This window comes from Lagopus muta, chromosome 2 (assembly GCF_023343835.1).
Source record: "Lagopus muta isolate bLagMut1 chromosome 2, bLagMut1 primary, whole genome shotgun sequence".
NCBI classification, from domain to species: domain Eukaryota; kingdom Metazoa; phylum Chordata; class Aves; order Galliformes; family Phasianidae; genus Lagopus; species Lagopus muta.
This window is the reverse complement of record NC_064434.1, coordinates 85,762,930-85,780,257: the sequence shown is the minus strand read 5'-3', so window position 1 is coordinate 85,780,257 and position 17,328 is coordinate 85,762,930. Positions and strand designations below refer to the sequence as shown.

The window sequence follows — 17,328 nt, the reverse complement described above, 5'->3', positions numbered from 1 at the left end:
GCACCTGGTCACTCTTCTGGAGAAGAAATTTTTCCTGATGTCCAACCTGAACACCTCCTGGAGCAACTTGAGGCCATTCCCTCTAGTCCTACCACTAGTTATACAGGAGAAGAAGCCAATCCCCATATCACCACAGTCTTCTTCCAAGTATTTGCAGAGGGCAATGAGGTCTCCCCTAAGCCTTGTCTTCTCCAGAAGAAACAATCCCAGCTCCCTCAGCCACTCCTCATAAGGTCTGTGCTCCAGACCCTTCACTAGCTTCATTGTCCTTCCCTGGACATGCTCAGAGACCTTAATGTCTTGCTTCAGTAAGGGGCTCAAAACCATAGAATCACCAAGGTTGGAAAAGACCTAGAAGATTATCCAGTCCAACCATTTACCTATTACCAATAGCTCCCACTAAACCATGTCCCTCAACACAACATCCAGTCTTTCCTTGAACACCCCCAGGCTCGGTGACTCCACCACCTCCCTGGGCAGTCCATTCCAGTGCCTGACCACTCTTTCCGAAAAGTAATACTTCCTAATGTCCAGCTTGAAACTCCCCTGCCGTAGTTTGAAACCATTCCCCCTGGTCCTATCACTAATGACACGAGAGAAGAGGCCGACCCCCAGTTCACTACAACCTCCCTTCAGGAAGTTATAAAGAGCAATGAGGTCTCCCCTGAGCCTCCTCTTCTCCAGGCTGAACATTCCCAGCTCCTTCAGCCTCTCCTCATCAGCCCTTTGTTCCAGACCCCTCACCAGCTTTGTTGCCCTCCTTTGAACACATTCCAGGGCCTCAATGTCTTTCTTGCAGTGAGGGGCCCAAAACTGGACACAGTACTCAAGGTGCGGCCTCACTAGTGCTGAGTACAGGGGAACAATCACCCCTCTGCTCCTACTTGTAACACCGTTTCTGATGCAAGCCATGATGCCATTGGCCTTCTTGGCCACCTGGGCACACTGTTGGCTCATGTTCAGCCGAGCATCAATCAATACCCCCAGGTCCATTTCCTCTACACAGTCCTCCAGCCACACCGCCCCAAGCCTGTAGTGTCACCTGGGGTTGTTGTGGCCGAAGTGCAGGACCCGGCATTTGGCCTTGTTAACCCTCATTCCATTGGCTTCAGCCCAGCTCTCCAGCCTGTCCAGATCCCTCTGTAGGGCCTCGCTACCCCCAGGCAGATCCACACTTCCAGCCAATTTGGTGTCATCCGCGAATTTACTGAGGGTGCACTCAATGCCCTCATCAAAGTCATCAATAAAGATATCGAAGAGGACAGGCCCCAGCACCGACCCCTGGGGTACACCACTCACGACCGGTCGCCGGCTGGATTTAACTCCATTCCACCACCACTTCTGTGCCCAGCCCTCCAGCCAGCTCCTTACCCAGCCAAGAGTGTACCCATCCAAGCCTCAGGCTGCCAGTGGGAGACAGTGGGAGACTGTGGGAGACAGTGTCAAAGGCTTTGCTGAAGTCTAGGTAGACCACATCAACAGCCTTTCCCTTGTCTAGCAGACGGGTCACTAGATCATAGAAGGAGATCAGGTTGGTCAAACAGGACCTGCCCTTGGTGAACCCATGCTGGCTAGGCCTGATCCCCCGGTCATCCCGCATGATCTCCCTCAAGACAATCTGCTCCATCATGTTCCCTGGCACTGAGGTCAGACTAACAGGCCTGTAGTTCCCTGGAACCAAACACAGTACTCAAGCTGCAGACTCATCAGAGCAAAGTAAAGGCTATCAATTGCTGTCCTGCTCCTGCTAACAACACTGTTTCTTATACAACCCATGTTCTTGAATGGTTCTTCAGTTAGCAGATGTCTTACGAATAACACTATGCTTCCTAAAAAACAAACAAACAAACAAAACAACTACACACTAAAATCATCATGTTAACCAAACTGTCTGACAAGCAGAGTAATTTCTTTTAAATCATAAATCAAAAGCAGACTTATTTCGCTTTTCAACTGCAGATTTCTTTATATTACTTTCCTCTTTTCTATCATGCAAATTCCACACAAGCTACGGACTTTCTTTCCTAAATAAAAAGCTAAGGAATTCAATGCCAGTAGCTATGACAGTTTTCACCATGTTTTAAAACAGTGCTAATGATAGCATTGTCAAAAACGTATCATCATTGAACCATCATAAATATCACAGTTTTCTTAAATAAAAACTTCAAAAATAAACATCTAAAATGTTACAGTGTGTGTGAATGTACCTCATCAATATCCTCAGGTTCGTATTTAATAATGTATTTAATCTTTTTCCATTCATTTCTTTCATAGGTTGCTGTAGCGAGTTTCAGGGTAGATTTATGCACAGAGTCATTAACTATGAAACTGCAAATAAAGTTCCCAAACAGAGAGCGTAAGCAGTATGAATTAACACACTGCTTGTAACTTGAGTCTTTCTATACTTCTCAAAGCAGAAAAATTGCATTAAGAATAAGAAATTCTCATAGCAGCTAAGTCCACTATTAATGGAATTAAAACTGTCATCAGACTCTTTAGATTGATAATCGTATTGCTGAGTTTCTGCTATTCCAGATGAATGACTGCAAACTGAACATTAAGCATTATTGAAGCATTTCCCCTTTAAGAGAAGGGCCACCATTCAGTTTTATTGCAGACTGGTATAAATACTAAATGTTTTTAATGTTTTCTATATAGTTTCTTATTAATATGCCCCTAAAGTAATAATGACCCCTCATTGTCCAGTCTCATCATTTCAGCAGGGAAGAAAAAGCCAGAGAAATTCCTTAGCTTACCCAGGAAGCAAGTGAGAATGGTGTAGTGTTAGTTGCCTATGATTTTCTGCTGCTTTTGTGAGTGCATGGACTGCTGAAATATTTACATTCCACCTCAGTATTATCAGAGGCATAGAAATGCCACTCTGAGCATGTTAATATTGATATGCTGAGTTAATAATAAGCTAGTATTTAACCATGAAACGTATGTGGAAGCGTTTTAGTCCGGTAAAATATATATATATATATATATATATATATATATATATATATATATATATATATATATATATATAATATATTACTTTTATTATATATATATATATATATATATATATATATATTACTTTTTCTAATCATCAGTTCTTTTGATTTTACAGATATTCAAAACCTCTGGAATCTGAATTATTAGTTATTATCCACCTTGAATATAAATCTAGTCTGTTTCACATCATTTATCCTGTGCTCAAGTGAGCCTACTAGTGAAGGTGATTCAGATAGCTCAGTTACCATAGACATTCAGACTTCTTCCTTTTTATGTCAGGAGAAACTGCCTGGATTCATTCTCGTTGTGAACATACATTGTCTGCTGGCCATAAGCACCTTTATGAAGGCTCATTCAAGGCTTCATCCTCTTCTTCTGGATAAGCTATCAGCATAGCTTTTCAACATCCCTTCCACATTTGTTTATTTTGTATTAGAAATGAAATACTTCAGATGTGAAGCCCTGGAACTCTCTTCAGTGACCACATAAGAAATTGTTATAGTAAAGAAAAGGGATTAAAGTTCTTCATATGAAAAGAGGAAGAAAATAGGACTGCTGATAACATTTGGTGGAAATAAGGGAAAGAAGAAAAAAATTGAGAGAACACAGCATTTGTGACAGGTCAAGAATTAGCTCAGACAGGAAATCACTTAGAAAAAGCTCAGATGCAAGAAAAAGAAATAGGACCTGTAATGCTATAATGCAGAGGACCCTACAGCAATGATAGGAAAGTAGCACAAATCCTAGTCTACAGCAAATGAGAACAAGCCCCAGTGCATCAGTCATGCACACAGAAACAAAGGAAGAAAAATTGCTTACCTTTAGAGGACCTCCAGTAGACAGAAATCTCCAGCCAGATACCCTTACCTCCACTGCCAGCCCTTAAATGAGGTCTGGGAAGGAATGGATCCTGGCTCCAGCAGGTGCAATCACTCAGGTGAATTGCATGCATCTGAGCTCCCCTTGGTTGGTCCTGCCTTCCCATCAGGAGCTCAATTATTGTTTCAAGCCATGACTTCGCATTTCTACTACAGTAGGAAAAAAAAAAAAAAAAAAGAAAAGAAAAAAAAGAAAAGAAAAGAAGAAAAAAAAAAGAGATTGTACTTCCAGTAAAAGGTGTATAGAAGTGAAGCTTGGCTTAAAATACATAATGTATAAGTCTGAGCTGATATCCATGCTTTCTCCCAGGCTTTTTTCAGCTACTATTCTATTTTTGGCTAGAAAGGGATATGAGTGTTATACCACTTATTTGATTGTCATTCTCCAGTTCCTACACATCTTTGATACTGTGCTCTTATTCACAAGACCTTTGTCTTAGGGACCATCCTGGGGCTATTTCCATGTGGCAGTAGCAAAGCATACCCTCTCTTTGAAGGCCAAAGGCTTAAAAGTCAGGAAATGGTATATTACTGTTTGTCTACCAGTATCTGGTTTTCCTTAAAACATTTTAGTTTTCATGAACTTTAACACCAAATTCTATGCCAGACATTTGAAGACACCACCAAAAAATGATGCAAAAGACCTAATTCTTCAGTGAAATACTGGAAAAAAATATGGAAATAGAAAATATTAGGAAAGATAAAATAGTCTCCTTCCCTAGTTAGTATCTGCATTTCCAATTAGAGTGCTTCATCCTGCTCTAAAGCTTTTTGTGACACAAGATTAAACACTTTTCAAACAGTCTCCAACTGACCTTGACACAAATACTTTTTAGTACTGATGTGGTGCTTTTTCCACATGCAGTTTGAAAAGTTTTTAACGAACACTGTAAATAAAAAGCTACATAAATGTGAGAAGGGATAACTAGCAATAATATAGTAAAGTCTCAATTTGTCTTTTTTATAGTCTTTTCAGAGAAAAAGAAACTCAATCGGCTGTTTTATACAAAGGGGAACCAACAAGGAGATTGGCTGCTGTTCCTTATCTGAAGATTGAATTTCAAGCACAACATTGATTGAAGCTTAAAAGAAAGACTTAAGAACAAAACAGAATTAAATTTTTCCTTCTGTCTTCCAGTTTGATCCCAAACTTCTGGTCTTTTAGAGAATTTGAAATAAGAAAATCAACATCTGATGCCATGGTAGTTGCTTGCATAACAAAACAATGCAAGCATAATAAAGAAAAGCAAAGCATCCAAGGAAATGCAGCCTATCTCAGCCAATTGTTTAGAAGTTGCTGTCTTCCACTGAAACTTCATGGATAAAAAAGAAAAGCTTTGAGTGTGATTTTTTTTTCTTTAAAAAGCAACCAGCATTGGTAAAGAAGTTTGTCTGTTCAAGGTTCAAAGAAGTAGAAACTTTTATGTTGCAATTTTATTATTTTATATTCTCATTAGTAGGAGATAAAATAGATTTATAAAACCCTACAATAATGAAGTTTTCCAGACTTTTTAATAAGTTTTCAGCTTCTTTTATACCGTCCTAGTCAAATAAAGTACTTCATTACTTCTGGCACTAAACGTGTCACATATACGTTCTGCTCCTCAAGTATTTTAAAAAATGAGCTGAAGAGACACCCATGGTGTTGATAAGTTCATACCACTTCAGCAGAGGAAGATATATGTTCTTCAAGCTACCCCGTGTTGTATCTCTGCATGACCATGGAGATGTGAAGCCAGTAGCCAATCTCTGCAGAATATAATATTACAAGGACGCCTAACTGATACATAGTGTTCCCAGCCTGTGTTGTGAACTTCGTGAAAAACAACCTGGAAAAACTGCTTCTTCCATTTCTACCTCCTGGGAAATTTGCCATTAGCAGCTTTCTGAAGCTTTGACAAGGAAAAGCTGGGCCCTCACTGGTCTTGTTTAAATGTCAAGCAAAAAAAAAAAAAAGACATAGAATGTATATATGCTCCTCTTACTATCTCCATAACATTAATCAGGAGTATGTGTGCATGATGTGGAATTACTGTAGGGAATGAGGCTTGAAATGGAAATGCGTATTCAGTGCATGGAAAAAAAGCAGGCCTTTCACTGCTGCATGTATGTAGAAATCAAATTGCCACTAAGTACCTAGCCTGCAAAATCCATCCTCCAACAGAATGACTGTTTAAATGGAGCTTAGCATTATGAATAACTCTCATTGCCCATTGGTGATTCAGCAAGACCTTTCCTACTATTAAAAATCTACCCATGATTTGAATGAAACTGAAAAGCTAGCACAGTAAATTCCAGCTCTGTTTTTCCTTCAATCTGTGGAGCATTGCTGAATAGCAGAGAAAGCATAGTGTCTCTGCAGGTGAGCCGTCTTCTACTTTTTTTTAAAGGAAGTGCTCTTTCTCTCTTCTATTCCCCTTCCTTATGACAGAAGACAGCGTGCCAAAGTAGCAGAGAAAATGTTGCTGGCAGTGGGAGATGTGGAGTGAACCGCAGTCTGCAGCACTCCCAATGCTCATGCCTAGCAGTGGTGTCAGTATCATGACTCCAATCAACTGTTCCTTCCTATCACAGCCCCCACCCCTTCCTTTTTTTTCCCCGCAGTGTTGTTCTCAGGCCAGCAGCTATGTGTAAACAGGATGTGGGAGCTGTACTGAAATGGATTCAAGTCCTGTACACCTCCGTCCTCACCTCTGGCTGCAGTGTGCATCCTGCCTGGAACATCTGCTTCAGATAAATATAGGGAGAGTTCAAGCTGTGCAGAGAGGGCATTGCCTGCAGTTCTTCAGCTGGTCTGCTCTTGTCTTTATTTTTTAACATTATGAAATACAGAAAAAGTATTTTACTTCTAACTGCAGGGCAAGCTTCCTGAAAATCATTGCTGAATGCCTTTATGTAACATATAGACATGTATATTTACTAAATAACTGGAAGATATTCTAAACCCACTGTGAGTAATAAAGTTTACTTTATTACCTACTAGTTCTAACGATGCCAGGCCAACTTGCACTTTCATATGCTGTGGATATCCGTGACGTAACTTGAGATGGATTAGCACATTTGGCAGTGCAGCATTTAAAAAAATTGCCTCTGGTAATCCAGCTAAAATAGATCATAGGGCTTTATAGCACATCCAAACAAAAAGGGATTTCATTACAACTTGAAAACGGAAAGCCAGAATCATGGCCATGTGCGCTACTTTTCAGTAGACTCCACGAGGTGGTCTGGAGATGCACACCAGATGTCACGGGGCCAGCTGAGCCCTGGGCACTGCCTGCCCCAGCTGCTCTGCTCCTGCAGACAGGCAGCCCCCACGGATTGGCAAGGGGTGGTTGTGTGACAGCCAGCTCAGAGCGGGACATTGCTGGCTGCGAGAGCCAGTCTGTATTTAGACATTCTGACCTCTAACTGTTCTTGTTGCACCATCCATGTACAAAAAATCCATGTACAGAAAAGTCCTGAGGAGACATTGATCTGGTACTGCCTGTGCACAGGTGTATAAACACTGAGAAATCTCCATGTCCACTTTGACTTGAAAATAGGCATTTTCAGAGACAGTGAAGGATGATTTTTGAATGTAACAGACTTTTCAGTTAAGCCCCCACTTAATGTACCACACATTTCTTGGGTGTTTATTGTCTGGAGCTCCTGTACAAGCACTTTGGTCAGCTCGTCTAGTCAAACACCACCATCTGCAATATCATCACTTACATCTAGACTTAACTGTCCATCACGCCTTTGCAGTGACATGGAAAGAAACAGCACTTGAGGCACATTTTTCATCCCTTGTTAAGGTAGGTCTCTAATAAGGCCAATGAACATCCAGTGAAATAAGTAGAACCTCAAATTGCTCATTCTCTTCAGGAGCAAAAGCTGGACCTAAGAAGCTACACAGGAAATATTTTAAAAGACATGAGAAAATTCTTGCACTGTGTGTTGCATTCATTTGCCAAAATTTTGAGTAAAAGAGGGATTCCTAAATAAATGAAATAAACTAGAAATGAAAACTGGCTCACAAGCTATCTTACAGGTGTGTTTTGTGAATTTTTTGTAGTTGTTATCATTATGCAAGTTTTTGTTTTGTTTTGTATTTAGTGTTCTCTTCTAGCAAGTTAAAACCACTGAGATAGATACCGTTGTTAGTTATACTTGGGGTTCAGAATGACAAAGTCCCTATTCATTCAAATATTTTTGTAATTAATATGCAGTAATCACAAAGGTCTCACTTATTTTCCACAGAGAAAGGCATAACATCAAGGGAAGCAAGATATTTCAAATAACAATATCATTATAAGATGGGATGTGACTCGGGTAACCTTATTCACCTGAGGAAGTATGAATATAAGGAAAGACTATGGTACAAAGTATCATCTACTTCAAAAACATGTGCCTCTATAGAGCTGCTGACTCTATATATTGCACCCATAATATGGGAATATTTCTTCCCTGCTGAGAAAGTAGGTATGGAAAATCAAAACAATTTCCACTTTTGTTCATCTTTAATTGGCTATGTCTCCATTTCCCCCAACTCATCCCATCCCAACCCACATTGCCTCCAAAGATAAATGCAGAATATCTATGTAACAATCGTTCTTGGGTATTTTCCCCATGTGCACAAAGTGCTTCCAGAGAGCAGGACTGGTGCTCAAAAGCCTCCACAGAACACAAAGGTCTGTTTTGGTTCAGCTAGACTGCTCACCATGCCCCACTTAGGTTACAAATTTACTGCGCTATTGGGAATATAGGAATGGACTTACTGATGCTAGATTTATGTTGAGAGATCATATCCATGGCTACATTGCCACAGGTACTTATGTAAATATCTCCAGCTGTAATGCCAGCTTAAGAAATTGTTAATTCCTTTGTACCAGCTACTTCTTTTTGCTGCTGCATTACTAATATCTTGGTTGTGCTGATGCAACTACCTCTATGTTCAAGCTGTAAAATGCACACAAATATGATAGTTTTGTGATGGATGTGACTACCCTAAGTTTTTTCCTGTCAGCAGAAACCCAGAATGACCAATGTACAGACAGAATATTTCAGGAAAAATAATCAGGAAGGCATGATGGTCTGTTGAAATAGGCAGGTCTGAGAAAGAGTTAAAAATCTGCTTAAAAGTATTTTTACTCTGTTGAATGTCCCAGGGCCTAACAGCCAAAATGAAATCAGGACTGGTTTTACAGGGTGCTATGCAGAACCTTCCAGAATATTACCAGGTACAAACAAAAAATCAATGGAAAACAGAGCCACAGCAACGTGAAATGAGCTGCTCGAGGTCATTCAAAGGGATAGCAGCAGGACTCTAAACTGAGCACTTGGGGCCCACCAAGCATGTTTTATCTGGAAACAACCCTTGAGACATACTATCACATAAATCTTTCAAATCAGGGCTTCATGCTTGTAATCCCCAAGGTGATAAAGCGATAAGTCTTCTTTTAAAAACATGAAGTACTTGATCCTTGCATGGGGAAGATCCAGGCTCTTGAACGTGTGATAGTCAATGTAAATATAGTCTGTAATTATGAGGATGTGAAAGGCAGATCTGCGGTAAACAGCAACAGGTCAGCGCACTGTGCAATGGGAGTTGGGGTTATCATTCCATGTATACACATGTATGAACTAACACAGATTCTTTTAAACATGATGTAGGATACAGCAGATGATGTTTGTCAGGTCTTGCTTAGGTTCAGTACAAGGAGGTACTTTTTTACCGGATGTGAAATGCTCTATAGTCTCTTCACTTTTTTTAAGGGTAATTTTAGCCTTCTCTGGTTGCTCCCTTTTGGTAGATGCATATTTAAAAGGAGTTGAAATTCAGTAGGCCAAAAAAGAAAATCAGCAGAAACTATGAAGCAGTACGTTAACATATTTTCCCTCAACACTTTTCATTCTCAAGTAGCATCAACTATAAATGCTATTGCTTTTCTTGCCAGCTTCTCTGCAACCTCAGAAGAACTGACTCAGAGCCCACTCTCTGTCATGCAGCTTCCAGAAAGCACAAACAGCTCCATAACTGTGTTTTCTCCTAGGTCCAATACAGAATCCTCGTTAGTCTCATAAACTCCATCAGGCAGAAGGTAGGGCAACCCACAGCAGTCACTGCTGCCCAAACAGGAAAAGGACAATGTTTGCTTTACATTTCTGATATGACACATCACAAAGAAATGTCAAATCTGTGTCAAGTTACACTACACTGCACTGTGCTTTTCAGTCCTGTGATGTGACGTAACCTCTTGCAAAGCAATGAAAGAATTGTAATGTAAAGAAAGGGTTTTGAAAGATCGGCTAGAAGGAAATAATTGTTGAGAATGGGAAGAAACACAAGTGGCTGGAGTTACCCAAGCATTCAGAGCTGGCTCCAAGCATTGTTTTGAGGTTGCACTGAAGACCAATCCACATCCACATTCACAGAGGCCACCCAATACCACTGCTTGAGGGCACCCTGTTTCCCAGCTGTGTGGGAGGACCTGCAGTACAGAGCCCACGGAGCCCATACAATCCCCTGTTCCTGTTAACATGCTCCTCTTTTGCGTGACTCAAGCCTCTTCCATGGCTTTTGTTTGCCAATGTATTACATCCAGTCACTCTGCTCAAGTCAGACACCCATTAGGCATACACAAATATGTTAATGTGGATAAGACTGTGGCAATACTAACAGCATAAAAAATAAGGACTGAAATGGGGATCCTACAAGGTGTTCCTTCCCCACTCTTAGTTTTCTCAGCTTTACCCTCAAAGCCAGATGCAACAGACCTTCTCTGTTACAAACGCTATTGCAGATACACTGGCTAAAGAGAGTTATGAGATGTGGAAATGTGTGAAGGAGTCAGAGAAAAGGCAGCTGAAAGCTAAGAGACTTAACTAGGGGTGGAAAAAGAACTGAAAAGTAGTTAAGGTTAGGAGAAAGATCAGAGGAGAAAAAGAAAGGACAGGACACATTATCTATAGTAAATGCATAAAAAGTTATAGGAATTTTGCACTAACTTCATGCAAACTAGGGGGACTGGGCAAGAAACAAATGTAAACAGCACTAATAACTTGGAGCAAGCATAACTTGCAGTTATTACAACATTACAATATTTCAAGTTATTGCAGTGATTACAACTGGATATACAAAGTGTTTGTTTTTTTTGTTTTCACCTGCTGTGGCAAATCCATATTTGGAGCCATATTGGATAGGCTTTTTTAAGAGTTGCTTCATCTTTTACCAACACTGTAGCCTTTCAGAGCAAAAAAATACCGTAGTTCCTTCTTGTATTTTTAGATTCAGTTTGTTTTGCTCTTTGTATTTGAATACAGGAGTGTTTATTTGCAATTGAACACTCAAGAAGCCATTAGAATCATGTGATGCCATACTGCATGCAGCTCTACAGTACTACAGATTAACTAACAGTAAACACTTCTGTTTTCCAAGTAAAACTGCTGTTTTATAGATCCTTTATTTCCATTGAATTATGTCTTTCAAATTCACTAGTATGAAATGTTGCTTTGCCATCATATTCACATGTTCACATTGTTGTTTTTTTTTAAATAACTATAAAATCTCATTAAAGCTACTATAAAAATGAGACTACGATTGAAATCTATCCAGCAGGAAGCCATGTGCTGTTGCACACAGTAGTTTTACTGTTCAGTCTTCTTCCCCAATGAGTTAAGATGCCTGAGATATTCATCAAGTGACATTTTTTGAAGTCAGCTAACTATATTGGAATAAAACTTTGCTGAATGTTTTGCAATGTGATTCACAGTGTTTTGGGTGAATCATTAGGCATTAGGCACTAGAAAAATTGTGGTTTTTACAGTAGGGCTACAATCTGTTTCTCAGAACCAAATAATGACTATGACACGTTGTAACCTATGACAGTACATACTATTCCACTGTGCTTGAGCAATAGCTTGCAAATCATAGGGCAAGTAAAGTACAGTTTAGAAAGAGAGCATTGCTTCCTCTGAGCAGTACAGATTTTATTAAGTGTTCTGATCTATCCATAAACCCAACTTTAATGTCTTTTGGGGCCTTTTTTATTTTTTCTCCCAGACTAATTCACAGGAACTGTCCAAAAAGGCCCATCTCTTTTCCTTACTGATGTGTGGAGATGCACCTTCAGAAGAAAGCATCATATTCATTCTACTGAGAGCCCTAAGGGCAGCCAATTCCGCTCCCCTTCCTATGCCAGGCCATACCTCTCCCACAGGCAAGGGCAAGCATGATGGTCTGCAGGTGCTTCCCAGCTGCACTGTGCCATGCCCCTTCCATGACATACTCATCTATTTTAGGGGCTTTGGGGATGGCTTTTCCAACCACCCTTCTCCCTGTTTTCCAGGCAAAGAGCTTCCTTTCCCTGAGTCCAAGGGCCTGTGACCTACCCGCCATTTTGTCCCCTCGTGCCTGGTCTGCTCAGGAGGAGAAGCGCAACGTGGAGCACGCCAGGGCTCCAGCACACCCTACATCAGCCCGACAAAGCTGGTTCCTTCCCGCCCACACAGCCAGATCAAACAGCCATCAGGAAACAATCTGGGAGCCATACTCCTGCTTGGTACTGCCGCCGGGGCAGTGTAACAGGGCGGGGGGCAGTGCTGTTTCTAGCACATTCCAATTGACAACATCTGGGTCAGCTCCGTTCTGAGCAGCTGCCTTTGCCACAGCCCCTGCTGCATTGCCTTTCTCTGTGGAAAGCTTTGTTTTGGCTAGGGGTAGGTTTGTTGAGCTTTCGTGTACTGAAGTCTCACACAGAGACTTTCCCTTTGCCCGTGGCATGTGACCCTGCCAACTTATAGGCTTGCATCCCCAATAAGAAAAACAATAAAGTTTAAAAACAACAACAACAAAAAAAGTAAAGATTAATTAACCTCAGGTCTGTTCTCAGCAAAGCAAAGCTGACATGGATAAATAATAAAAGTAACTTCTCAATGGTCCTTGTGTCTGCCAGAGTCCCACTCTGTGATCTTTCAGTCAAAACCGTGACAAGGGGAGGGGGAGGAGAGGCTGCTGCATTACTGTCCTTTTCTTGTGCGGGTGTTCCCAAGGCTGCTCAGCTCTGTCCTTCGAATCATCTCCACCAGTAAATCATTTAGCTCAACCTGTCACTCCCGGCCATTGTGAGGAGACAAAAGCTACCCATTTAACCCCAACCATGGCTGATTTGCACTGCAGGGAAGGCAGGCTCACAAAAGAAGGCTTGCAGGGAAGGTGGCAGTTGGGTTGGGTTTCGTGTAGTCTGGTGCTGGTTTTCCCTCTCATTTTTTCTTTCTTTTTTTTCTTTTTTTTTTCTTTTCCTCCCCCTCTGTTATTTTAAATTAGCATCACCGCTCATACTGGGATTGTTTTTTGAAGACCACATGTTTGTCAACAGAGTTTGAGTAATTTGACCCCAGCCTTGCTTCAAAGGTTTGAAAGGGCGAGAAACATACATAACCTATGTCAGCATACATCTATTACTCCTTTCACCTGAACAGCTTTTTGGACCACTTTTGTTGTTTCAAAAGAGGCGGGAACAGAATATCCAATTAGTCACAGGAAAAACAGCAATTCCAGTCAACCTGTTTGGGGAAATCCGCACGGCAATTATCAAGTTCCTTTCACCTGAAGGATTGCTTTAACGTAACAGTTAGTAACTCTGCCACCTTGAACCCTAACCTCTGCCCAAAGTTCATATCTCAGATGGTCATGTCCTGCACTACAAGTTACTCTCTGGGTCAAGACCTCACTCTGCCCTGATATTTTAAAATTAAATGTGAACCCTTTACCAGTGTTTAACAGTTTACCAACATTTTAAGACTTCCCTTCTGTAACTGTCCTGGCCAAAGTTTAATATTCATGTAACAGTTCCCACCCCGAGCAGCCAAGCCCATGAAAAACTGAGCAGGCCATCAGAAAGCAGAAAATTCACATGGTACCAACTGTAAAATGGAATACATAGAGAAAGCAAACTATTTTGCAAATAGTTTCATAATTTATTACTTTCCTCTGTCAAATTCCAGAACATCCCTAGTGAGCACAGCACCTACCACGAAACAAACAGTAATTCTTACATAAATCATACCTGCAAATAACTACAATTTCGATTTCTATTGATTCTGTCATTAACCCAGAGGAGAATTCTTCAGAAATTACCAATCGAGTGTTGTACTGTTTTAAGAACTGGGCACTGAAGCTGACAGACTAACAAGCAGAAAATACATCACATCTGTGCTTCTCCAGGGATATTCTTCAATATTTTTATGCATGTGAGATCTAAGAAATGACTGTGTAGTGTACATTTTTGTAATCTTTTTTATGTGCCTTTTAACAACAAGCAGTTCAGGATGTGGTTATATCTTAGTGTATTAGACATGTTTACTCTCCCTTTGGGCATTTAAAATGCCTAAAGTCCTCTTTTCATTATGAACTGTGTGTCAAAATGTTGGTTTGGATATCAAATTCTAGCTCTTGTAACCCTGTCATTAGGAAGAGTCTTTGTCTGCCTGGGTTGCTCTTTTGATTCCTTTGTTTTTGCTTTTTTTGTGTTCCCCTGATAGGTCTATCCTACACCTTTCTATAGCTAGCAGAGTAATGCAGAGTTGGGAAAACATGTTTTGCATTACTGAGACTGCGGACTCACTGTAAGCTTTCTCACAGATTCATCTTCAATGAAAGGCAGAGGGGTGGGGAAGAAAACATGCTTTTCCATGGGACTACAGAGTATGTGAATTGCCTTCTCTTTCAACCTATGGGGCACCCTTCAGATTTCAGCACAAATGGAAGAAATATCTGATTTCCCATTCCATCTGGATTCAGTTTCTTTCTTCCTCTTTGTATAGTTTCTTAGAGACATTATGGAGCTCACTGGAGGGGCTGCTTACAGATGACTATGGCTGCACTGGGCATAGTGCCAGAATTTCACTCCAGGAGGCTGCAACAGGAATCTTTAATTAACTTGAACCAAAACATTGAATGGCAAAGAACAAAAGAGTGGGGGTGGGGGAGGAGAGGAGGAAGGGAGGGAACAGAAAATAATGTTTCCCATACTAGAATCTCCATTTTTGGTCATGGAATGACAAGATCATAATGTCGTCCCTTATTTACCAGAGCAGAGGTAATAATTCTTAACTATTGTCTTAGTAAGTTTTGCCTTTCTTTCTGCTAATAAAATTAATATCTCTGGTTGCTATTAGTACAAATTAGTGAATAGTATTCTATCAAATCTTACATCAACTTATAGCTTGATAACATACAGCCTCTACATTTTACATTATTCTAAATAGGAGGTGACAATCTCCGGTATCTTGAATATTGCATAACTTCAGTGCATTAATGTGACTGTGCACAGGAGTTCCAGATGTTGAGCAAGATCCTGTTCTGCTCAGCATAGTGCCAGTATGGTACATCCTTGTCCTCAAAAGTTTACATTCTAGGCATAAGAAAGAATTAGATACAGACAACTTACTGATAACTACTTACTGAAACAGCATTATTCATCATTGTGAAATGTTTTCAAAACAGATTGGATAACATTTCACACTTACTTTGGGGAAGTATACAAAATGCAAAACAGTAGAGAAGCAGACCCGAAATACTTTTCTCTCTTGAGATCAAGGGAATGAGTGCAGTGATTTCTTTGCTGTCCCTTTCCTAGCTAAATATGCATGCAGAATAATTACTGTAAATGCAAAACTAATGGTGATTTCATGCATATGCATTCAAGGGACTTTGTGATCACGGATCTGGTAGTGTTCTAGTTAATGAGGCTCAGTTGCTCAAATATTCATGAAAACAAACATAGCAAAGATTTGTACATGCTCAACATGAATCTATTTACACATTGAAAGGAATATTCAAGTGTGAATTGGTTTGCTAGCCGGTGGTTTGGAGCTTATTAGGTTTGCATCTTACAGCTTAATGAAGTCCTGAAAGAATTCATTGTATTCATTGCCTGATATGAACCAACATGTGATAGATGGAGACAAGCAGGAGATTCACTTAAAAATTCACAGTCCTGAGCCACACCGAGATACTAATGTAAACATACCCAAAGTCAAAGAATCACAGACTCGTAGGGGTTGTAAAGGACCTCTGGAGATCATCTAGGCCAACCCTAGTGCTAAAGCAGGCTCCCTACAGTAAGTTACATAGGAAAGTGTACAGTTTTTAAAATCTCCAAAGAATGGGATGCCACAGCCTCTCTGGGCAGCCTGTTCCAGAGGTCTGTCACTCTCACAACAAAGTTTTTCCTCATGTTCATATGGAACTTCCTGTGTTCCATTTTGTGCCCCTTGCCATGTCATTGAGCACCACGAAAAAGAGCCTAGCCCTATCCACTTAACTCCTACCCTTTAAACATTTGTAAGTATTGATAAGATCCCCTTTCAATCTTGTCCAGGTGGAACAGTCCTATGTCTCTCAGCCTGTCCTCAAAAGGGAGATGTTCCAGGGCCCTCATCATCTGTGTGGCCCTCCACTGGGCTCTCTCTAGAAGATTCCTGTCAATCTTTGAATTGGGGAGCCCAGAACTAGACACAGTACTCCAGATATGGAACACCAGGGCAGAGTGAAGGGGAGGAATCACCTGTCTTTACGTGGCCACGCTCTTTTGAATGCACCCCACTATACCATTGGCCATCTTAGCCACAGGGGCACACTGCTAGTTCAGGGACAACCTGATGTCCACCAGGACACCTAGGTTCTTCTCTGCAGGAGCGCAAAGAAACTTTTCATGCTCAGAAGCATATATACCCGTCATTGTTTCCTATTAATTTGCTGTTGTGTGCTATATTTCACTTCTCTATAAAGTGATCATGTATTTGCTCAGTATACGGGGAGAACCTGGCATACACAAGCTCCAGCACCCACTTAAAATGGATAGGTTCCTACACAGGCCTGATGTTGATGTGTCTTCTTCAAATCATATTGGGAGAATTTGAAAAAGAATTTAAGATCCCCAATCTGAATGCAACATCTTCTGTAAGACCCTGCTCAGGTTTATAGAGAGAAGGGGACCTGGGTAAAAAAAGCATTGAATGTGCTTTGGACAGTTCACTGGCACATTTTTGCAGTTACTTCCATTGGAAGCCATTATGAAAACACATAGAAGACTTGGAGAAATATATTTTATACATATATTCTCAAATATAGAAAAACTCTTTTATGAGTCTATTTAAATCATCTAACTTAAAAGGATTTATGTATGAGCTGTACAAGGAATACATTAGAATGATAGCAAAATTACTAAATAAAACGAAAACTCTGCTCAGAGTTAGTCTAGTGGAACTCTGCAATAACTCTATTTAAGTCAAAGATTTAATAGCACGATAAGAATTCTTTTTTCCAATGTTGTTTTTGGTCTCACAAAGACAGTTATATGTGTCTCTGAGTGCATGTGTGGGAAGGTAAATATAGATTCATAGCTGATTGGATCCATAGAAACATAGATATCTGCTATGTTATTGAAACACAGTAAATAATTGAGCA

At 40.5% G+C, this 17,328-nt stretch overlaps 1 long non-coding RNA gene across 2 annotated transcripts in view; it reads left to right on the top strand.

Annotated features, from left to right (window-relative positions):
- The window catches only part of LOC125688616 (uncharacterized), a 449,093-nt gene that overhangs the window by 409,950 nt on the left and 21,815 nt on the right, over nt 1-17,328 (top strand). Inside the window, exon 12 of one of the 2 annotated variants that reach the window (XR_007374812.1) lies at nt 12,206-12,863. The exons of the other annotated variant lie outside the window; for it this stretch is intronic. This is a non-coding gene — a long non-coding RNA (uncharacterized LOC125688616). Of the gene's footprint in view, nt 1-12,205; nt 12,864-17,328 lie in introns of those variants that run through there. 2 annotated transcript variants of the gene reach the window in all.